The 6,671-nt window shown below is 43.6% G+C and overlaps 1 protein-coding gene across 4 annotated transcripts in view; it reads right to left on the bottom strand.

Annotated features, from left to right (window-relative positions):
- The window catches only part of PDE3A (phosphodiesterase 3A), a 275,569-nt gene that overhangs the window by 117,484 nt on the left and 151,414 nt on the right, over positions 1-6,671 (bottom strand). Inside the window, exon 1 of one of the 4 annotated variants that reach the window (XM_060279154.1) lies at positions 3,966-4,034. The exons of the other annotated variants lie outside the window; for them this stretch is intronic. The gene's annotated coding sequence lies outside the window, so the exon portion shown is untranslated. Of the gene's footprint in view, positions 1-3,965; positions 4,035-6,671 lie in introns of those variants that run through there. 4 annotated transcript variants of the gene reach the window in all.

The following is a 6,671-nucleotide window of genomic DNA, read 5'->3' as shown; positions in this document are numbered from 1 at the left end:
CTTGTGTCTGTTTGAGCTTCCTGAGAGCTTTGGCTATGTTCCAGGCCGTCCAAGGTCAGAGGGATTTGACACTGGCAGCTCTTGCCTCTGCTTAGCTTGCGTCAAATCTAAACCTCCCTGTTCTTGCCCGTATTCTGCAGCTGGCTGTAAAGTTCCACTTGGAGCTGGCTCATTCCTGGCATCAGAGGGTTGGACTAGATGACTTTCGGCGTTCCTTCCAACTCCACATTCTACGGTGCTATGATCAAGCTAGATGGCAACATAACAAGTAGAGGAAGGGGGGAAATTGTATGATGGTGAAGCCTGATGGAGTCTGCATTTGGCTGTAGTCTCCCCCTCTCTCTCTTTTTTAGATGCAATGAGGGAAAGGTGTAACCAATATTTAAATGAGGCTCTTTTACGTGGTATGCAGATATTGGGGTGCAGTCAGGACTGTCGTGAAGAAGTAAAACAACGTCTGATTCAATAAAGCATCCAATACCTAATCAGTAAAAGTATTGCCTTAATATAGATTTTGGAGTTTATTTTTTCTAATATTTCTCCATCTGTTTGAAGAGTTCTGCAGAATCCCAAAGCTTGCAAGCTATTTTGTGGGATTTTGGTTGGTCTAATAACATTTTCACCTTAATATGGAATTTGGGATAATATTAAGAACCATAGCTTCCATTTCCGAATTCTGACTTTGAGCTTCATGGACTTCACACTTTCACAAACAGAAGGAAGAGACTCATTATGTCGATTTGTCCGTGGATTTTGTGCTTGTGCATATTACGGGGTGTATAAAGTTTTCAAACATTAATTCACTTCACGCCCGAGACAGACGAATCCAAGGCCAGTGAGAAGCAATAGCGGTTGGAGGCCTTGTCTCCATACTGCAGGAGCAACAGACTTAGCCTTGGCAAACAACCAAATTGCCCTCTTACATAAAACACCTGGAGCCGTTCCGTATTCTGCAATATTTAAAAGAGATTTTTCAACACCGTGTCCTAAGAGTGTTGCTTGTTTAGCAACGCAAAGGGAATGCAATCACTGCTAGAGCATGGCTGCTTTTGAAACTTGGATCAAAGAGATTTACAGAAGCATAAACTGGAGTTGGCCCTTAAAAAATAATAATGAAAGAACCACGTTACTTTGACAAGCATTCAAGCTAACGGCACAACTTTATAGCAGGAACGCAGTACCAAAGTTCCTTAATTTTGCTCCTGACAAAACTCTCCTTTGATTGCTAAGAACCGGATAACTGCATCACCTGAACAATAAATCGTCTGTTTTGTGAGCATCTTGTCTCCTTTGGGGTCATGTATCTGAGTTGTTGCTTGAAAACATTTAATGTGATCTTTCATGGAGGGTAACGCTCCCAGTGGCTACTAGCCAAAGCGGCTATGCTTAACTTCCACTGTCACAGAATCATAGAATTGTAGAGTTGGAAGGGACCCCAAGGTTCATCAATTCCAACCCCTTGCAATTAAGGAATCTCAGCTAAAGCATCCATGACAGATGGCCATCCAACCTCTGCTTAAAAGCCTCCAAGGAAGGAGTGTCCACAACCTCCCAAGGGAGACTGTTCCACTGCTGAACAGCTCTTACAGCCAGAAAGTTCTTCCTGATATTTAGTTGGAATCTTCTTTCTTGTAACTTGAAAGCATTGGTTCTACCTTCCGGAGCAGGAGAAAACAAGCGGGAGATACTTGAAGCTGGCTATCATATATCTTCTCAGTCTCCTCTTTTCCAGGCTAGACATGCCCAGCTCCTTCAAGAGCTCCTCATAAGACTTGGTTTCCAGACCCTTGATCATCTTCTGCACATGCGTCAGCAACATGCCTCTGAATCGCAGTAGCTGAGAACTACGAGTAGAGAGAGCACTTCTGAGCTCAGGTTTTGCTTGTGGGTTTCCCTTGGGCATCTGGTCGGCCTCTTGAGTTAACAAGGCGATGGGCTGGATGCGTGTGATGCAGGAAGGCTTGTCTTTTGTTCTTATTCTCTAAGCCAGGCACCCCCAAACTGCGGCCCTCCAGATGTTTTAGCCTACAACTCCCATGATCCCTAGCTAACAGGACCAGTGGTCGGAGAAGATGGAAATTGTAGTCCAAAACATCTGGAGGGCCGAAGGCTGGGGATGCCTGCTCTAAGCCCACTCCACGTTTCCCGATGAGTGTAGCTGCGGGGCATAGGGTGTTATTTCCAAGCAGCTCTCAGCGATGGCCGGGAACGACAATTCCCAAGGGACAATATGGCAAAGGCATACTCCAGGGCCCTGCAGGATTCGACATCTTTACGCTGGGCCTGCTAGACGGAGCTGTCCCGCCTGGCCTTTGGGCTGGACTCAGTCTGACCCCTATGTTTTCCTCCCTGTGGTTCTGATTTGGGCTATTTTAAAATGAGGCTGCATTTTTAAATTTTTAAATCTTAAATTGTATCTTAACCTGTATCTTAATTAATTTGTGGTTTTTTCTTTTATGTCTTATTGTAATTTTACTGTGTCAGCTGCCCTGAGCCCGGTTTTGACTGGGGAGGGCGGGGTATTAATAATAATAATAATAATAATAATAATAATAATAATAATAATAATACTTGTGTGGCTTCAGTAACACAGATGCTCCAACATCACAACCCGAGAGAAGACTCTCAGAAACTGACAAGCTTTTCTCTTTGGAAGATGTGCCAAAAAAAACCTCTAGCCAATTCTGAATTAGGCAGAGTTGAACCACCATACTTCTGCATATCTCTTGAATCTGCAGTTTCTTTAGAGGAAGAAAGGGGGTGGAGGGTGAATTTTAAAGTAGCAATACTTGAGTTTTAGGAGTGAAGATTTAAGACAAACAGTGAATACTCCAAGAGATAGACGAAGTTTATAAAAGGGCTGTATCTGGCCTTCTTATAAAGGAGTTATAATTAACAGAAAGCAGCTGTTTAATGTCACATCCCTAACAGGAGCCTTCAGTTTTCTTGTAGCTGGCTTCCAGTGGGAACCCAGGAATACTCCTTTGCTTCCAAGTATAAATGTCCCGTTATTCTGCTCTCATGGGGATAATTTATTCATTTCATTTTTAAAACCTGCATTCCACCTACTCTCTGAAGAACTCAAAGCGGCCAACAAGTCAGAATAAAATAAAAAAAAATATTTCAAAATATAAAATTACCCCCTAAATTAAAATGTGTCATCCTGGGGTATGGTCTGAAGCTACAATAGGCCACAAGGGCTGGGCGATATCTGGTTCTCAATATTGTGATATATCACCAGCTAAACATCGGAATATACTGAAATATTACAATGTCTGAAATAAGGATGGAGCTATGTAGAGGCACTGGCTGTCTTCATAGATGTTTTTCCCCACCTTGTGATTTTTGTATAGCGCTCCCTCCCTCCCTCCCTCCCTCCCTCCCTCCCTCCCTCCCTCTCTCACACACCCCATGATTCACACTATATTGCCAGGTCAAAAGTTATGAAACCAATATAAGGATATGGACTTCAAACAGGTTTTGGACAATATATTGATATATCACCCTGCCCTAAAGGCCACACCATGTTGCTGAAAGTAAAGCGGATTTGGGACTGGTCAGTGCCTGGAAAAGAGGACACTTGAGAATCATGTATGTGCCACCTTGAGATCCACGACTGAAGGAAAGGGGATGGACGGATGGATAGAGAAAGAAAGAGAGAGATGAAAATAAAAATTCACAAACAGAAGTCTGAATGAAGTGGTTCTCAAACTTTTTCCTCTGGGACACACTTTCAGAATGAACTTTAGCAGGAGGTACCAAAAGTTATTAAAACACCTATTCAAATTTCTAGTCCATTATCCCTTCTAATATGTGGGCTGGTATCATGAAGACATTTTGCCAAAATGAACTTCTGACACGGATGCTAGCAGCTCCCAAGATCTCTACAACACAACAATGGAAATGGTTTGGGGGGGGGATATGACCCTATCTTTTAGGTATGAAAATATCTGGAATTTACTTACTTTGTGGGGGGAAATAACAACACCACGTAATCTACAGGCCTCTAAGATACAGGATGAATCTGATGGCTTCTATTCCGTACAGGCAGCTCCGAACTGACGCAGGGGTTACACTCCAAGGCACCATGCTTTTAAGTGAAATCGGATATACCTGAAACACCTTTGAAAAAGCCTAAAAGCACCCCATTCTGCCCCCACCCCTTTTTGTGATGTTTTTGGGTCATTCCCGGGTTTGGCGTGATCGTGGACATTTTGGACATACCTAAAACGGTCTCTGGCTTTTCTTTCTTATAGTTTAGTTTCAGATTTGCAGGTTATTACGATTTGTATGTTGTGTGAGGTTGACAGCTATGCCCCCTTTTCCCTTCTAGCACCCAACAATCAAGAGGTACTCTGCCTGTGATCAAGGAAGCTATTGCAAAATACTTAAGTCTTGCAAGCTGAAGACACGAGTCAGAAATTATCAATGCCCTGTTTGTCTTCACCCTCTTGGCGGCTTTCAGTACTGAACTCAGTCTCATTAAGAAGACATTTGCAAACCACCCTGGCATCCTTTCTTTAGATGAATTGTAATGGGACCCAGGTGGCGCTGTGGTTAAACCACTGAGCCTAGGGCTTGCTGATCAGAAGGTCGGCGGTTCGAATCCCTGTGACGGGGTGAGCTCCCGTTGCTTGGTCCCAGCTCCTGCCAACCTAGCAGTTCGAAAGCACGTCAAAGTGCAAGTAGATAAATAGGAACCGCTACAGCGGAAAGGTAAACAGCATTTCCATGTGCTGCTCTGGTTTTCCAGAAGCGGCTTTGTCATGCTGGCCACATGACCTGGAAGCTATACGCCGGCTCCCTCGGCCAATAATGCGAGATGAGCGCGCAACCCCAGAGTCGGTCACGACTGGACCTGATGGTCAGGGGTCCCCTTTACCTTTTTTAATGGTAACACACACACACACACACACACACACACACACACACACACACACTGCTTTGAATAAAGAATAATAAATAATATGTGATACTTACAGCTAAAGTGATGTTAAGAATTCCTGAGGAATTATTGGGGCTGTTTTGGAACATTGTGAATATGATTGAACGAACACACTAGACCGTGTTTCTGTTGGAGCATAAAGCATCTTTTCATCCATTTATGGGATCGCTTGGCTATTCACTGAAAAGATTACCAGTCATTCTGTGGTATAGTATCTGCTAATTGATATTGGTGAATCAATTTAATTCAGTCTTTTGCCTTGCATCTTGGATTGTAGATTTAGAATAATATATTTTTTTAAAAAATAAATAAATGGGAAAATATATGAAAGCTGGTACACTCGGGGGGTGGGTGGAGTGCACAATCTTCCCTCAAAGAGATACTGTTTGTCTTGACAAGTATATTCAGTCATCCAAATGGAAGCAAATTTAAGTCCAGAGCTGCAATTGAATTTGGACCAAAACGAACACTTTGGAGATCAGTATGTAGGCTTCCAACCTGGACCAAACATGCAGGGGCTGCTGAGATCAGAGAAGGTGCTTTGGTCAAGTAATCCTTAGGATTGCCCAACATGAATTTTGAATACTCCTGATCAGAATCACACACCGCCCCCCAAGCTGTCCCACAAAGCTAAATAAAAGTGAAGGAAGAGAGACTATAATCTGATCGTGACCACAGTGGGAGGAGGGGAGGGGAAAGTCTTCCATCCATTCCACAGTTCTAATCCAGCCCCCCGTCCCATGGCTGCTTCCTCATTCCCCCCTCAAAAAAAAAAAATCTATATCGCACCAAACTGGGTGATCAACCTCTCTTAAGCTATCATAATCAAATTAGGGGTGCCTGAGATAAAGGAGCAGGCTTCTCTTCTAGTTCTGGATACAAGTGGATCGGACACCGTTTTGAATCAAGATGGCAAATTGAGCCTTTCAAAACTGCCCTGATTTTAGCCACCGATTTAAAAACTGCCCTGATTTCTTACTATTATTTTGGTTTCTTTGAATTCCCGAGAAAGGCTAGGGACAAAGGTATTTTTTAAAATTTTTAAAAAAGGACTTCCGAGGGGGGGGGGGAGAACCCTCCTACATCACAACGTAAGAACTGACAAGGATTGAACAACTATATGAAGCATAAGTGTATCTGCGCACGAAGCAGGGGGGGGGGCTGGGGGGGGAGGCGCACGAAAGAGAAGAACTGAAAGAAGCCATTCCCCTGGCACCCTGTAACATAAACAGAGAGAAGTGCCAGGATAAACCTTGATGGAAGAGACTGGGTTCTTTGTCAGACGGAGCCTTTTCTTCCAAAACTTCCTCGCTGCCATATGTCTGTATGCAGCCAGCTGCAAGATCTAATAAGAAAGTTTTTATTCACAGTGTATAATGTTCTGCAGGTTTGCCACGAGGGTCAGTCGCAGAGAGGCATTGACGTCACAGTTCCAACAGACGAGGAGCTGAACCAAGCCAAGAAACGTAGGAGAAGGGGGGGGAGAGAGAGAGAAAGGGGGGGAGAGGGAGGCTGGGGGAAGTAGGGAGGATGGGGAGTGAGAAAGAAAGAAAGAAAGAAAGAAAGAAAGAAAGAAAGAAAGAAAGAAAGAAAGAAAGAAAGAAAGAAAGAAAGAACGGAAGGGCAAGCACATCATATTCAAAGCCGTACAGAGGATGTTAACCCTAAATGCTAAAAAGATTGTCTCACCCCTTATGCATCCGAGGGATTGCTCTGCTCTGCAGAA

Source organism: Zootoca vivipara, chromosome 10 (assembly GCF_963506605.1).
Source record: "Zootoca vivipara chromosome 10, rZooViv1.1, whole genome shotgun sequence".
Taxonomy (NCBI): domain Eukaryota; kingdom Metazoa; phylum Chordata; class Lepidosauria; order Squamata; family Lacertidae; genus Zootoca; species Zootoca vivipara.
Note: the sequence above shows the minus strand (reverse complement) of the source record. Positions and strands in the feature narration are given on the sequence as shown.